The following is a 17830-nucleotide window of genomic DNA, read 5'->3' as shown; positions in this document are numbered from 1 at the left end:
TGCAAATATGAAGTTTCCCAAACTGTGAATTTGCTGATGTGATCATCCTCCAAGCAAGCAATAGTTCATGTGCTTAGTGTCATTCTCTGCTGTGGCTGTCCAGTAGCTCACCATCTACATCCAAAAAAACATCATATGGCACATCTTGAGCCACCTTATTACCACCCAACAAATCCTTCATAAGATTGCCAACATAAAACATATGGAGCACAACTAGGGATCCAATGGAAGGATTCTGAATATTTTCTGTCGCTAGCCGAGTTGCTCCTTCGGATTCTCTTTCCCCATCACAAACTCTTGCCTTTCTTCATCCAAAAAAGCATTCATGATGCTTAACACCCTTTGTCTAACGCCTTGGCCTCTCTAGGGTGATCACCTGGGCTCCCTTGGTAAGATTACTATCACCTCTTCAGTCCTTGGAAGGTCATTGGGCAGCTAACGAGCCACATTTGCCTAGATGATGGCAGCCTTATTGTGCTGGTCTTATACGTGGATGACATGCTAATTGCAAGAAAGCATAAGAGTACTTTGAATACTCTTAAAAGACAACTGAGTTCAGCCTTCTCAATGAAATATTTGGGGGCAGCTGAACACATTTTGGGCATGCGCTTTAATAGAGAGAGAGCACAGAACTTGGTGTTTCTCTCACAGAACAAGTACATCAGCAAAGTACTTGACAGGTTCACATTGACTAAGATCAAAACCCAAGATGACCATACAGATGTTCTCACTAAGAATCTTGCAAAGGCTCAACGTGAGCATTGCATCCGATTAGTGGGAGTTGGCAATCTTAAAGGTACCACTTTGGGCCTTTAAGTGGGAGGTTGTCAGGTGTAAAGTCCCTTATCTCCATGTGTATAAACTTATATAGGTGTGAATATACCCTTATTTGTACCCTAACATATAAATACATTTTATTCTTTGTGTACCGTGATTGGATGGTACACTCATCTTGGGATTCTCTCACTCTCACTCTCAACAATGCTCCTGCTCCATTTCTGTCTCACATTCCATTGCGCACTCATCCCAACACAACATTCATTATTCATTCATCTTCTTCAATGTTCATTGTCTTTGAGTTACCCTAATTGTGCTCTTTATCAATCTGTGCTTTGTCATACGATTGTATTTGTTATTTATAGATGAGTGTTTCTTTATATGGTTTTAGAGCACATGTACTTAGAGAGCTAAAGATTCTCTTCATCAGATTCCAAATTAATTCCCTTGCACTATTCAGGGGATACCGTTATCTTCTTCTCTCTCCCACCCTCCCCTACAAGTTTGACGCATTGGCGCTATCACTTCTCCAAGGATAGAAGCATAGACCACTAGGTGCTCTGTGTAGCAAGATTTGCAAGAACGGTCATTCCACCACAAATTATCATCATGGACCTTTGCTCCCTACCCCACCGGAGCATATGCATCTACCTCCTACCACTACTTTGTCGCCTTGCCGTTCTAAGCAATACAAACTGTCCTACATCAACTATCACAATTTTATGCTCAAGGCAATAAGATGCAAGATGCGCACTAAGCCCTTGCAAGCAAAAGAAGGCTCTAAGACCTCACAAGGTCATAAGCCCTCCTAGAGACCACCGCAATCTGCTACAAAGGTTTTCCCTATCTATTTTCAGGTCCAATGGCTTATACAGTTTGCAATTATGCAATCCACTCCACTAAGAAGCAAAGGTTGTTAGATTTTGCCTTTTCAACAATCCACTCTGCCAAGAGACCAAGGCTATTCAACTCCTTTGGCTCCACAATCCACTCCACTAAGAGACAAAGGTTGTTGCCCACCCATGGTTCCTCCATATGAGCTACACATTTCCCCTCCACCCTATCCTAGCACCACGGGAACAACTCTGATTAGGACATCAAGGAGATTATCCTTGATACCCCTACCCCTTGCCCCTCTTCTACTTAGTTTTGAGATGCCACCTTTGGGAGATGGCTGGCCTCTATTCCATTGCAGTCTAATGGTACTTTCTTTGATAACACCAGCGGTCGTTTCTTCGTCATCAAACACTCCAAAGGTCGCTTCTTTGTCATCAATCACTCCGAAGGCCGTGATCCATGAGTTTTTAGATTTAGAGGGGGATCCTATTTCTGCATCTTCAGAGGGGAATCTACTTCCTCCATTTTTAGAGGGGGTCTCTACTCATCGTGCAGTGCTTCACAACAGCTTGGCAAAAAGCCTTTCCATTCTTTATCTTCCCTTGGATGGGATGGTTGGCATGGCTGCCATCTCACCTATTAATACCCAAGATCTACAAGTTCTACCTAGGTTGGGCCCTTCGATATTTTTGTTAGAATTTGCCAATTCCGGGCAGTGCTCAAAGTAATTTGTGAGGTGTGGACACTTATTCAAGTGTCATTGTAGGGTGTGTACACCTAGTGTCTTATGACATTAAAGTGGTGATACTAGGCTCTAGAGCAAATAAACTCTAGTTAGTTGGTGGAAATGTGGTTAGGTCAAAGCTTAGACCTATACCTTAGTCATACTTTCACCTATCTTTCCAATTGTGCAATCAAGTACACTCTCTCGTTGAGCTCTCACATTATCTATTGTTTACTATTCACTCTCTTGTTCCTCTCTCCTCCATTAGAGCCGCTTGCAACTAGAACTCCATCTATGCACAGTGTCACTTGCTCAATTGGTCACACCATTTGTTCAATTCATCCCCCTCAGGCTACGCCACCTATAGCGTTGATCAATTGATCACACCCCAACAACACCAATCCTTGCCACCTGCACCACCCACCATTTTGCCTGTTGTCACCTACCAACTACACTAATGCCGCCATTGCTACCCTATCCGCGTTGCCACAACAATGCCCCTATGGTTCCTGCCACCTACCACTAGAAGCAACGCCGCTACCCACCTCCCTAGTTGTTGCTCCTGTAGCTCTATCTCCACCTATTGCCCCAATCCGTTGGCTCCACTTGGTTATTGCCTCCACCATCAGCACCACTTGAGCCCACAGGTTCAGCCGCCAAAAGGTACTTGAATGCCATCTAAAGTCTGCCTAGCTGACGATGCATTTGGAGTCCTCACATGCTCCCCAAGCACCCAAAATTTAGGGCTTTTGCTCGATTTGAGCTCCCATGCGCAAATCTCCACTGAAATTGCCAAGATTGTGCAATTTCCTTGACATTGGTGCGAGAAATTTGGGGCTTTTCCAATTTTTGGGTCCACCACACATCCCAAGGCAAAATCCAATTGATAGGTGCTGTCTACACACATCTTGATGTGACATTTCACTAAATTCTAAGGCTGTAAGTTCTATTTTTTGAAAATTTGTCCAGAAAATTTGGGGATTTTTCTTGGCACACATCCCAAGGCAGCAACAGCGTTCAATTGCTGTTTGGTTCAAATCTAGCAGAAAAATTTCTAGAAATTTGGGGATTTGCAGCATTAAATTGCTGAAATCTGTATTTGGCACACATTCCAAGGCAAGTGCAGTGAGACAACAATGAATTGCTGTGTATTGCAGATTTGGGACTTTTTTGTGCAATCTTGCCACACATTTCGAGGCACTTAACAATTTTGGACAATTTTTGGTATTTGCATTTATATCCCGTGTCAAGATCTCGGTACTCGTGAGAGTACATTTTACACTTCAGCATGGAAGTGTTTGGTTGTAGTTTGTGCATTTATTGCAGCAATGACTCAATAAGGTCACAGTGACTACAACAATATTTTGGGTGTCCTAACTCAAGAGGATAAATTGGATGCAATATGGTGTGCAATCTACTTGTTGCAAAGGGTCTTTGAAATTTTGTGACCATCGATTCAACCTGATCAGGAGGGTTTGCAACTTAGTCCAATTCAGCCTGGACAATAGGGCCTTTGGGATTTGATGACCGGCAATTCAACTCGAACATGAGAGTTTGCAAAGGGTGTATGGGATTTTGTGACTGGTGATTCAACCAAACTAGGAGGGTTTGCACCTTAGACACCTCAAAGAGGAGCTAGAGGACAACAAGATGCCCTGGAGGGTTTGCAAAGGGTCTTTGGGATCTTGTGACCAGTGATTCAGCACAACCAAGAAGGTTTGCACCTCAAACCCCTAAAAGAGGTGCTACAGGACAGCAAGCTGCCCCTGCTGATGCCCATGTTCCTCCTACAAGAGAACAAAAGAAATGGGATTCTCAAGATGCACACGCTTTATCTTTGATTGCTCTTTCAATCAAGAGGGCATTATACCTCATATCCAATCATGTAAAACCTCAAAGGCAGCTTGGGATATCTTGGAACGGATGTTTGCAACAAGCAATGAGGTCAAAATCTCTTACTTGAGAAGAGAATTGGCCAATGCATGCATGGATGCGGGTAATGCTATGATAGATCACCTCACTTACATTTAGGATTTGAGAGACCAGCTACTAAATATTGATGAGGTGCTTACCGATGATGAGATGATAGACATCACCCTAAACTCACTTTCTAAGCCTTACCTTGGGTTTCACACTTCACTAAATTTGTCTTTGAAGGGGGCACAGCAGCCTCTCACATTCGTGGAGTTCACCGGCCACTTCTGCAAAAGGAGTAGACTAGGAAGAATGTTGCTATGCGATCAGGTGATGTAGCCATGCTCTCCAATTACAAAGGCAAAGGCAAAGCAAAGCAGCCAGTCAAAAACCAGCCTAGGGCTGATGTGGAACAGCCATTTGGCAAGGCTGCTCATGATGTTGTTAAAGGGAAAAAGAAAGGAAAATAATACCACTACTATAAAAGGCCAAGCCATTTCATCCAAGAATGCGTCAAAAGATTGACCAAGGAGAAGAAGAAAGACTCATGTTTAGCTGTCCAAGAGACATCAGCCACTCAGTCACGGATGGTGATGCTAGAACCAACTTTGTTGAGAAGAATTATGTGTTTTTCACATGCACTTATGACACCTCTATTGTTGATTTTACATTTAATGCGATTGAAACACAACACACATGGTATTTTTGGTATTTTAACACTAGAGCATCCAAGCACATCCCTTCATGGAAGTGTTTGATTACATCTATGCATTCAGCCTCTATGGATAAGAGGGTTATATGTGTGAACAACTCTAGCTATGATATCGGTGACATTGGTTCAGTGTTGATTACTATTGCAGATGGATTAGACTTCATGCTTGTGGATGTATTATTTGTGCCTGGGAATACTATAAATCTCTTGTTAATTTCAGCATTCAATAAACAAGGTTTTCAAGTCATCTTGGAAAAAAACAAGTGGATTGCCACAGACAGAGAGCTTGATTATGCCCTTCGGTTGTCAGGCACCTTGTATAAGGGCCTTTTCTTGTTGGATATCTATGAGAGGAGTTCTCATGATACTCTAGCAATTAGCACACTCATGCCCGCTATGCAAAATGCAGAGCTATGGCATGCCTATTATGGTCACATGAGTTTTGGCAACCTGAAAATACTTCAGCATTGTCAAATGGTGGATGCCTTACCTCTTGTTGAGACCCCACCTCCCCATGCATGTGAAGGCTGTATTATGGGAAAAAAGCATCATCTCGCCTTCAAAAAGGATGGTGCAAAGCATACTTTCCATAAGTTGCAGATTATACACTATGATGTGTGTGGTCCCATGCAGCTACTCCCATCCTCTAAATTATGAATGAAGGGGGGGACTTGCTGGTTTTATCATTTTTTATGTGGATGATATGCTGCTCACTAGACCTAGAGAAGATAAATTTGCAGATTTTAAGGCAGATTTGAAGCATGCTTTTGCTATATCAAATATGGGTTGTTTCCAATGTTATTTGGGAATTCAATTCCCCCAAAATCAGCATGGTATCATTATATCGCAGTCACAATATGTGAACAAGCTTTGGCATAGGTTAACATGCAAGATTGTAAACCTATGAGCACTCCAATGGAGCCAGGGCTGAAGTTGTCCATGCATAATGGTAGTGAGATATCCAATGTTGCAATTTACAGCCAAGTCGTTGGTTGTCTTATTTATCTTCGCAACACACGCCCTAACATGCAATTTGCAGTATCTAGCAACAAGCTTGGATATGCCCTAGCTCATTGTGATGGAAACGTCGACAAGTGGGGCAACTTCTCAGGATGTGTCCTAGCTCTCCACACTTGTGGCACCTCTTCCCATGTTCTTTGGATCATCAAAGTCTTTCTTGGAGTACATTGAAAGGTAGTCATCTTCAAGATGTTGGCCTCTATTTGAACCGAGCAAAGCTTTGGCTCTAAGGAGAGCGTCCTAAAGCCCCTTGGCTCGCATGGTTTCCAATTGAGTGTCCAAGGGAGGATTTAACCCTCCACAAAACTTGGCTACTTGTTGCACGATATTCATTGTTAGAGCGTACTTTGAAGGATTACAAATCGGAAGTAATACGCTTCCAAGCTCAACCCCGTTGGAAATCCACTCCTTCAATTCACACACTTCATTTAGGGTTTCGCACTGACAGCACCAAAAAGGGCTGGTGTCCACATTTTGGCCATTTTTCAATGGGCATCCACACAGTAGTACACCACCCTAGACAGCTTATGCCTATAAAGGCAGCCACTTCATTCATTCTTCACTAACCATCCTCTTCAGTCATTCTTCACCACCTTCTTCAGTCACCACCACCACTTTCCTTCTCTCACATCTCCCTTCCACTGCCCTCACACCACTTCAGGAGGACTGAAAGAAACCTTCCTTTCGTGGATGGGTGGCAATTCCCTGATTACAACTTCAGGACAACAACAACATTTATTACAAAATTGAGAAATGCAAATTAACTCACAATCTTGGACAATGGACACCCTATTGGTCCCAAAATTGGCGCCCCTTTTCGTATTTCTTACTCTCAATGAAGAAGAAGTTAATGTACAATAGGATTTTACAAATCCCCTTCAATATTCCAACTCCCCTTGCTGTCCAAAATGACCAACATATCTTTAATCTGATTTGTCTCTTGATTGAGGCAGTAAATTGGCATTCATCCATTTTGATGGAGATGGAAAATGCCCCAAATCCATGGGTTTGTTGATCCCTCCACTTGAAATTGACTAAACTCAGCTTCAGCCCTATTAAATCCAAGTCTTGGAGCTTCCAAACTTCAACCACGCTTCTCGAGGCTGCTGCGAATCCCTAATTTCTACTCCAGATTGGGGTTCACAACAGATAAATCTGAAATTTCTCAGCCTCTCATAATCTCAATGCTATAATCTTCGGGAGCAAGGCTGTAGACAAGCTAAGAGATGAGAGAGCATGTTGAGGAGAGAGACAATTCAGACTTTCTTCACAAAGAACGGAAGAAAATCAATCATTTACTGCTATTGCCCTGTCTCAACAGCCCATAGATGCTACCGCCTGCTGCAGATTGGTCTTCTCCTACCCCTGGCTGCCTCAGAAGGTCCTCCAATGGCTGCAAATCAGACCAGCAGCATCTCCTCCCTCTCTTTTGAAAGCTGAATGCACTAAAATGCCTCTCTCCAGTCTCTAAAGACGTTTTTCAGTCTTGCATGGGCATTTTTGACAAGTGGCAACCTTCCCAAATGGTTTTTCCAGCATTATCCATAATTGAATATTAGTTTTTAGTCTTTAAATACTGAAAATTTATCTCAGAATTATTTTGGTGCCCAAAAAAATAATCTGACTGACCAATAATTAAATTGCTAGGCAACTTCCATTCCCGAGGATCTCTACGTCATCTTTGACCATCCGATTGGTATTAGGTACCACTAAATGCCACTTCGCTAGTGTCACCAATTGACACTTAAGGCGAAATGAATGAGCTAACAATTGGTACCAAATACCACCAAGTACCTGTCTAGCATAACTTATAACAACTCGTAAATTTACTCTAATCCGAGTTACACTTCACATGTGCAACATATAATCATGTGATTGAAAATTAATCCACATGTTGAGTGAGGTTTCAATAATACATGTCCTCATGACAAGGACATTGCGGTTCGTGGCTCATGGTTGGCTTCACCCTTTCTCTTCTGCTTCATGCGCCATGTTCCATCATCAAGCCTTGCGCTTGGAGCATCTGCCACCTGGCGACACCATCATTTGCTTGGCATCAACACCTTTCTCCTTCACGCTCCACCTTCACCTGCGTTTTTTAGTCTAGAGGTCTTCTCCTTGTCTGGCATCATCATCTCTAGCTTGGCATTAGCATTCTAGCCTCTGGCGACAGTCTACATCACCTAGAGTCAGTGATTTCATCACTCGTTTATCTCAAGGGCTACTAAGACCTGCATTTTTGCAGCTTGGCTCCTCCTCCATCACCTAGCCTTACTCATCTATCACAGAAGATGCTGGGACCGGCGTTTTTGCAGCCCGACTCATCCTCCATCTTTGGTGTCATCATTATCTACCTAACATCAACATCATCTGGGTCGCTCTCCTTACGTTTGGTAGCTTTGATGCTCTGGGATTTGTGTTGTGCTGCCCAGGCTACTCCCCGACATTAGAGAGCTACCGTTCGCTCCCTCGACAGTTGATGATCATCTTCCACATCTCCGACATCATCAAACCACTTCTTCGACAATTGTCCTTCATCTTCCAGTGATTACTTCAATAGCCCACTACCCAGAGGACTTTGTTTCGCTCCCTTCACTGTGCAAATTCCCACAAGTGTTGCCGCTTGATTCAAACAAGACAGTACAATTATCTTCTAAGCTTCAGCTCTGCTCTATCATCTTTTCGCCTCATAGCATGGTTCAATGCATTATCACCGTGTTCTTCTTGTATTTCTCAGATTCTCCTCTCTCAGTGTTTGGTGCTTGCCATATATACTCTGTGTTATGAAGGGTCAGCGGAAGTGCCCGGGTAGTGTGCAAGACAAAGGGGGTGTATTTAGCAATAGAGTGTGTGCAAAGGAAGTGGAGACTAGAGATGGGTATATACCAGTGTGGTACACAAAGAATAAAAGAATGTATTTATACTTAGGGTATGGTACACTCACACTCACAAGGATGCGGTCAGATATACAAGTAAATTTATACATGGGAGCAGAAGTAAAAGAACCTTTACACCCAACAACCTCCCACTTAAAGGTCCTTAGCGAACCTTTAACCAACTCCCACTAGCCGAATGCAATGCTCATGTTGAGCCTTTACAAGACTTTTCATGAGAACATCTGCAAGGTTATCTTGTGTTTTGATCTTAGTCAGTGTAACTAGACCATCATCCAGAACGTGTCTGATAAAGTGATATTGCACATCAATATGTTTGGTACGTGCATGAAACATGGCATTCTTAGCCAGGCATACAACACTCTGGCTATCACATCCAAGTACATGTGTTTTGGTGGGCAGCCAAAATCCTTGACCAAACAACCAAGCCAAACAACTTCTTTCGAAGCTTCAATTGCTGAAATATATTCCACCTCATTGGTAGAAAGTGCGATTGTTTTTTGTAATCTAGAGCACCAAGAAATGGCCCAGTCAATTAAGGTAAATATGTACCCGCTAGTAGACTTACGAGTATCCAAGTCACCTACCATGTCTGTATCACAAATTTCTGCAGATCTAATGTACCCTTTCCATAGCAAATACATTTTCTTTGTGTGTATTTAAGGTACCGGAAGATGCATTTCACTGTCTCCAAATGTGCTTTGCTAGGATTTGACATAAACATGCTCACAACTCCCACTACATGAGCAATGTCAAGTCTAGTGGCAACCATAGCAAACACGAGTGACCCACAAGCTGAAGCATAAGGAACACCCTTCATAGAGTTGGCTGCCTTATCATCTTTTGGGCAATCTGTTTTGCTAAGCCTAAGATATGGTGGTAAAGTTACACCAAGTGGCTTAGCATCTGCCATAGAAAAATGATCAAGTACTTTGCTCATGTACTTTTCTTGTGAGGAAAATAAGAGTTGTTGCTCTCTATCTCTCGTCACACACATGCCCAAAATGTGTTCAGTTGCATCCAAGTCGTTCATAGAAAAGGCTAAATTCGACTGTTTTTTTAGAGCATTAACCTGGCTTTTATACTTACCAGCAATAAGCATATCATCCACATAAAGCACAAGGATTATAATACTTCCATCATCAGTCATTTTTATATATAAGCACTGTTCCGCAATGCTTCTTTTAAACCCATGGAAGAGTATGAAGGCATCAAATTTTTTATGCCACTGTCTAGGAGCTTGTTTTAAACCATACAAGCTTCTCTTAAGTCTACATACCAAATGCTCTTTCCCTGGCATAACAAAGCCCTCTGGTTGTTTCATGTACAGCTCTTCTTCTAAATCACCATGCAATAATGCAGTTTTAACATCCATCTAATCAAGTTCAAGATCTATAGATGCTACAATAGCAAACAATACCCAAAGAGTGGTCATTTTGACAACACATGAAAATACTTCCTAAAAGTCAAAACCCTCTTTCTATGTATAACCCTTGGCCACAAGCATGGCTTTGTATTTGGATTTGACATCCACACACTTGATTTTATAGACCCATTTGTTAGAAATAGCTTTCCTATCTTTGGGCAATGGAACCAGATCCCAAGTATCATTCTGATACAAAGATCTCATTTCTTCTTGCATTGCTAGCTTTCACTTTTTCTTTAACTCATATGATAATACCTCTTTATATGTCAGAGACTCACCCTCATTTGTGGGTAAAATGCAATCCAAAGAGGGATCAAACCTTTGTATAGATCTCCTGACACGTATAGACCTTCTCACCAACTGGCGGCACTTCCTTCGTCATCAAATAATCCGAAGTATGTGATCCATTAGTTTTTAGATTCCCTCTCTTGTAGAGGGGGCCTTAGAGGGGGATGTACTCTCTTTGCCCTTAGAGGGGGCTTCTACTCCTTCAGCTTCAAAGGGGGCACTGTGTCTCCACCCTTTGGGGGGGACCTACTAAACCTAAAGTTTGCCACCCTCCATAGGGTTGTCTTCGAACAATTGCCACTCATTTTTCCTATTGATACCCAAGATCTTCAAAGACCGCCTAGATTGGAGCGTTGGAGCGACTTAATGACCAAGCCTTCAAATTCCTTCCAACATGGAGTTACTGAGCTAGTGGCTTATCTCCCGAGGTGGAGTCACATTCTACAATTCATCATGTCTACTATTCCTTACTACAAGTTATCTTTCAAGTGGAAATCTTGGATCTCCCAGATCCTCTTCTTCTTCATCGTATCTCTCTTTGCTCCTCTTTCTTCACCCCTTTTTGGGCCTGAGAGGGTTTGTTGAGAAACCACTCCTTCAATTCACACACTTCATTTAGAGTTTCGCACTATCACCCTCAAAAAGTGCCGGAGTCCACATTTTGGCCATTTTTTCAATGGGCTCCCATGCAGTAGCACACCACCGCAGACAATTTATGCCTATAAATAGACAATCACTTCATTCATTCTTCACTAACCACTCTCTTCAATCATTCTTCACCACCTTCTTCAATCACCACCACCACTTTCCTTCTCTCACCAACCCCTTCCACGGACATTGAGGTTCATGGCTTGTGGTTTCCTTCACTTCACTCTTCCTCTTCTACTTCAAGCACCCTGTTCCATCATCATGCCTTGCATCTGGAGCATCTTGCACCTAGCGACACCATCATCTACTTGGAATTAGCACCCTTCTCCTTTAAGCTCCACCTTCATCTATGTTTTTCAATCTAGAGGTCTTCTCCTTGTCTAGCGTCATCATCTCCAACTTGGCGTCAGTATCCTAGCCTTTGGTAAAAGTCTACATTACCTAGTGTTAGTGATTTCATCACTCATCTAATCAGGGGCTGTTGGGACCTACGTTTTTGCAATTTGGCTCCTCCTCCATCAGCTAGCATCACTTGTTTGTCACAAAAGCTGTTGGGACCTACGTTTTTGCAACCCCGCTCATCTTCCATCACTCGGCATCATCATTACCCACCTGGCGTCAGCATTTGGGCTGCTCTCCCTACATTTGACAACTCCGACACTCTAGGATTTCTGTTCTGCTGTACAAGTCACTCCCTTGCATTAAAGGACTGCGGGTCACTCCCTCGACAACTAGTGATCATCTTCCACATCTTTGATGGCATCAAAGGACTGCATTCCGCTCCCTTGACAGCTATTGTTCATCTTCCAGTGATTACTTTGATAGCCCACTGCCTGGGGGACTAAGTTTTGCTTCCTTTACTATGCAGATTCCCACAGGTGCTACCGCCTCATTCAAACAAGACAGTGCAATTATCTTCTAAGATTCGGCTCCACTCTATCAACTTTTCTTCTCATAGCATGATTTAGTGCATTATCACGGTGTTCTTCTTGTGTTTCTGAGTTTCTCTTCCTTCTCAGTGTTTGCCGTACACACACTATGTTACTCCTCGCAAACCCTGTTGTCTCTTTGCATTGTCGCTTATTTTGACATGGTATCAAAGTGTACCTGTTATTTTTGACATGGTATTAAAGCATACTTGTTGCTAGTGAAGATCAAAGAACTCGTTCATTTTAGAGACGCAATAGGAAGAGAGAAGATATCTCCCACGTACAGCTTCTTTTATGAGTTCCCATGGCAACGACTTCCGAAACTCTAGTTTCTCTACACCACTGTTTCCACAAAAGACGCGCTTCCCTTGCTAGCTTTAGCTTTAGCCAACATGGCCTAATTAGGGGTACTCATCCTTGCAGCTCGAAAATAGTCTTCCATAGACTATCCAAACTTCTGCATCAATTTTCACATCTCTTTCTTTCCCATCAAATTTCGGAGGTTTCTTGCAATTGGATAGGATCAATGATGACCAGAATATCCTAAGTTTCAATACATTAGGAGCTAGTTTCTCATCTTTTATTCCATTATTTTCAATAGCCAAAGGCACTACATCATGATGAGGGTTCTATTATGGAGATTTACCCATGGAAGTCGGATACATCAATGGTACTATAAGATGGGGGCTTGGAAAATATATCTGAGATTTGATATTTGAAAGGAAGGTTTGAGTAGTCTTCTTTACAATAATTTTCACAATGCGAGCAGCTTAGGATAGCCACTCTATCAAGCAGAAAAACTTGGATCACTTGCTCATAGACATAGCGGTTGTGTGTTTACCTAATGTTTACCGCAGCACAGAGGAGAAAAAAGGAAAATAGAGCTATGACTAGGTTAATGATGCGGGCTACTCTCCTTCCTTCCTTCTATCTAGAGCTCTTAGAAAATATGAGTGACACCCGCTTCACAAGGTGTAATCACCCTTTCTTGTCAACCACTCCTCTGAGAGCTAAGGCCGATATTAAAGAATACCTACAAAGTCGCGCATTCTTATCTCAATGCCTGCGACCGCCCCGTGATTAAATGGGTGTGATATGCCTTGACAATTGTACTCCCTCTCTCATTCTCATTCTCAAAAAAAAAAAAAAAGCAAAGAGAGAAAAAGCCACAAGGAAACAAAGACAAGGTGACTGGAGAGATAACAAGAGCAAAAAATAGCAAAGCTGAAAGATGAATCTACTACTAAGCAAGTTAACAAGGAGAACACTTCACATGTGCTTGCAGTCTCCCTTCATTGTTATTGTGCACCACACTCACTACATTTAGGGTTCTCCCTAGCCCCTTCCCCACTTCACACTTAGGGCACATCAAGGAAGGGACTTTCAGACCTGTCACCCCAAGTTTTGCACCGCACCTCCAACGACGCACGAACTGGGTCCTCAAGTGTGGGACATTACCAAGGGCTTACCCAAGGTTAGACCCATCTCCCAGTTCCACTGGCACGGGCACCATGCACTACACAGCGAGACAGACACACCCCCTAGGAAGTGCACAACTTTTCTTGCAGGTTATGTTCATGTTTCAAGAATTGGCTGCTTGGCTGAAGAAGATCATCTACTACATCCTCCAATGACAAGGAATTTTTCCATGAGTCGAACATGACTCCATTATTGCAACTTCAGGAGCTTCGCTGCGAAGGTTTAAATGGCTCAATAGATTTCATGTTGCCAATCATCCACCTACTGATGGCTGCCATGACTGAACCAAATCAAGCAAAAGGAAAACCCAGTGATGGATCTGCCATTGGCTTAGATTTTGGAACCTCATCTTCCAAAGATATATGCCTACCGCCTCAAGATCTACGGATCGCTTATTGATTCCACAAGCCTGAGGATTTTCAATGCAAGGTTCAAGATCTTCAGCTCAGCACTGAAGATCTTGAAATCAAACCTGAAGATCTTGAAATCAAAGCTGAAGATCTTCAAATCAAAGACAAGGATCCTCGGGATAACAAGATCTTCAAAACAAAGACAAAGATCTTCCATGCGAAGACAAAGCAAACCTTTGTCAAGACAAAGTTCAGGGGGGTTTCTCCAGGATAAATCCCTCCAATACCATTCTCCTAAGGGATTGCTTATTGATCAAGCGTTTCTATTGACCAAAGATAACCGGCTACCTATTTTCCACCAGCCAATTGGAACCTCTATCAGCCGTCGCAGAATGGAAGCCACAACTGTGTGTGAAATCCCGAGCATTTTCATGAAGTCTAAAGCACACTGGAATCTCTCCTGGTCATCGTCATCAAACTCCATCACCTCTCATTCACAAGCATCAGTGTCATATACCCACCAGTTCCACCTAGCAACAGCATCATCTATCCCACTACTTCCCACCACAGTGCCATGGGACTGGCACTTGGCTAGGAGGGGGGTAATGTTTACCTAATGTTTACCGCAGCACAGAGGAGCGGAAAATGGAAAAAAGGAAATAGCAAAAGGCGCAGGACAAAAGGAAGAAAAAGACGTCGTAACCAGTAACCAGACCCTGAAAAAATTAAAAGCACGTGCACGACCCTCAGGAAGTCTTAGAGTCGCCCAAGGAAAGTAAAAGAGTAAAAAGCGCACCATTAGGTGTAAAAGCGCTCCCAAATCCTTGTAAAAGAGCGCCAGGCTCACTCCTGTGCAAATTGTATGCATTAGTTGGGAATAGGATAGATTAGAACGGTGGGAAATGAGAAATGGGCCTAGGCTAATGGCTGGCCATGTAAAAAAGGGGATGACCGCCCATGAAAAGTAGGGCATGTATATAAAGTTCAAAAAGTGAATGAGAAGATCATTCTTGTGTGTGGCCAAAGCTTCTTCTTCTTCTTCTCTTGTTTCTTGCCTTCTTGCTTCTGCTTGAGAGAGGGATTGAGAGAGTGTGAGGGAGTGAGAGAGTGATTGTGTGAGAGTGAGGGATCTTGGAGAATAAGCTCTCCATCTTCTCTCTTCATCTTCCCCTCCTCTCTTCTCTTCTCTTGTCTCGGGCGTGGCTATGGAGGATGAAGCTCATGGGAGAGGAATTGAGGTTGCTTGAGCTTGCCTCAAGGATCGTGGAGCTACCGGTGTGCAAGAAAGAGGAGGGTACTCGATTAAGCATCAAGGTAAGCTCACTACACCCGTAAGGTAGGCATTGCGCGTCGGCTATGTGAGAGGTAGCCATGGCCACTCAGTTCGTAACACTTGAGCAATAAGTGGTCCGTAGGTCTCGGGGTAGAGCTTGTAGTTCCCCTTCATTGTGTTAAATCTCTCATCCATCTATATGGAGGGTAGGGTTTGATTTAGATTCTTCGAAAATGAATAAGTAGATAACCTTAAGACTTTCCATCCACTGAATTCCCTTCAAGTCTGTTTGAATATAAGTAAGACGATCAGCATTAATGTCGCCGTATATGCCTTCACGCGTCCAATGTCTTTCATACCAATGTATTCCACCATATAATCAAGATGGATTATGAATTTAATCCAAAATAAGTATGAATAGATCCCTTTTTCTAAAGTTTAGAGAGTGCATGGCTAACATGAATATAAACCAAAATACTAAGAATCTTTGCCATGCTTTATTACTCCGATCCAAATTCTTTAAATATTAGTGACATAAAGAATTTATTCAAGAAGTAAACAAGACTATTGTTGTTCAAAACTCATTTCAATAATCAGTCATTCCTAATCTTGAGCTACTTGAGTTTACCCTGCAAGGGAAGCTCTACCTCAACCTCACAAGGATCAACCTAAAACGAAAACCTAATTTAAATGCTAAGGTCTCCTATCAGCCATCTAGTATTAGCTCTAAGTGTAGTGACAGGTTAGGCACGGAGATCGAGACAGACAATCATTACGTGCACTAAAAGACAGAGAGAGTGAGATAGTGCAGAGTCGAGAGTGAGCACGTTTTTAGGTACAATGACGAGAGAGTACCTTTAGGTTTTTTGATAGATATATATGTGTAAGTACAAGTGCTAAGGGTGTGTTCACACCTGAGCACATTTAAAGGCACAAGACCTTTATTCCCAACAAGTTACAACCTCCCACCTAAAGGCAATGTGCCTGAAGAGAAGAAAAGAATCAACTAAGTCTAGGTATGTACAAACCTGAAATACAAATATCTATCCAACTCCCATCATCTGTCGGCACTAAGCAAACCTCTCTGCTGGAAGACCCTTTGTGAGAAGATCTGTAGGATTATCATCTGTATACACTTTGACAAGCTCAATGCTCTTGTTGTCAAGTACATCTCTGATGAAGTGGTACTTCACCTATATGTGCTTTGTCTTTGCATAAAAGACAAGATTCCGTGCTAGCATGATAGCACTCTGACTATCACAATGGAGAATAGGTAACTCTGAGATGCCAAACTCTCCCACTAGACGTGAAAGCCATAAAGCCTCCTTGCATGCCTCAGTGGCAGCCACATACTCTGCCTCTGTAGCAGACAATGCAACACACTTTTGTAGCCTGGAGATCCAAGAGACTGCTCCTCCTATGAAAGTAAACACATACCCAGAAGTGGACTTCCTGCAGTCCGCATGACCAGCATAGTCTGCATTCGTAAAGCCAACAACAGATGCCTTCTGCTTTCCAAAGCAGATGCACAACTCCTTTGTGCCTTTGAGGTATCTCATAATACCTTTTGCTACATCCCAATGCTTCTTACCAGGGGTTGCCATATATCTACTAACCACTCCCACTGCAAAGGCAATGTCAGGATGTGTAGCAACCATAGCATACATCAAACTGCCAACAGCTGAAGCATATGATATCTTGGCCATTTCAATCTTCTCATCATCAAATGTAGGTCTGTCCTCTGCACTAAAGTTCACATATAGAGGCAATGAAACCCCAATTGTTTTTCCTCCCTCCATATTGAAACACTGCAAAACTTTGGAGATATACTCCTGCTAAGATAGATAGAGTAAGCTTTTCAATCTATCTCTGAGTATTCGCATGCCAAGAATGTGATTTGCATCACCAAGATCCTTCACGTCAAAGCTGCCATGAAGACTTTGCTTCAATGAATCCAAGGCACGAGTATCCCTACCAGCAATCAGCATGTCATCAACATACAAAACCAGGATAATCAGGCTGTCATCTACTACCTTCTTGGTGTACAAGCAGTGATCCACTTGACTTCTATGAAAGCCTAGGACTGCATGAATGTATCAAACTTATGATACCATTCTCTTGGTACTTGTTTCAACCCATACAAATTCCTTTTGAGTTTACATACCATTTTTTATTTCCCTTGTTCAACAAACCCTTCAACCTACTACATATAGACGTCTTCATGCACATCACCATGTAAAAACGCAGTCTTTACATCCATCTGTATAAGCTCCATATCCTCAATTGCAACCAAGCACAAAATGGTTCTCAATATAGTCATCTTGACTACACGAGAGAAAATCTCATCAAAGTCAATTCCATGCTCCTGCTTGTACCCCTTTACAACCAATCTTGTTTTTTACTTTGGTGAGAAACCAGAAGTGACCTTCATCTTGTAAACCCATTTGCATGGAAGGGTTTTCTGCCCTTTAGGTAATTGCACCAACTCCCAAGTGCCATTTTTTTCAAGAGATTCCATCTCTAACAACATGGCTTTATACCATTTCTTGTTGTCTTATC

At 42.5% G+C, this 17830-nt stretch overlaps 1 protein-coding gene across 4 annotated transcripts in view; it reads right to left on the bottom strand.

Moving 5' to 3' along the window:
* Positions 1 to 17830, bottom strand: part of LOC148034375 (mitochondrial 28S ribosomal protein S29-like protein) — a 95777-nt gene that overhangs the window by 23277 nt on the left and 54670 nt on the right. The gene's annotated exons all lie outside the window — the stretch shown is intronic.

Source organism: Lygodium microphyllum, chromosome 6, assembly GCF_053477565.2.
Source record: "Lygodium microphyllum isolate KBCC chromosome 6, Lygodium_microphyllum_v1.1.10, whole genome shotgun sequence".
NCBI lineage: Eukaryota > Viridiplantae > Streptophyta > Polypodiopsida > Schizaeales > Lygodiaceae > Lygodium > Lygodium microphyllum.
The sequence above is the reverse complement of the archived record's forward strand: the minus strand, read 5'-3'. Positions and strand labels throughout refer to the sequence as shown.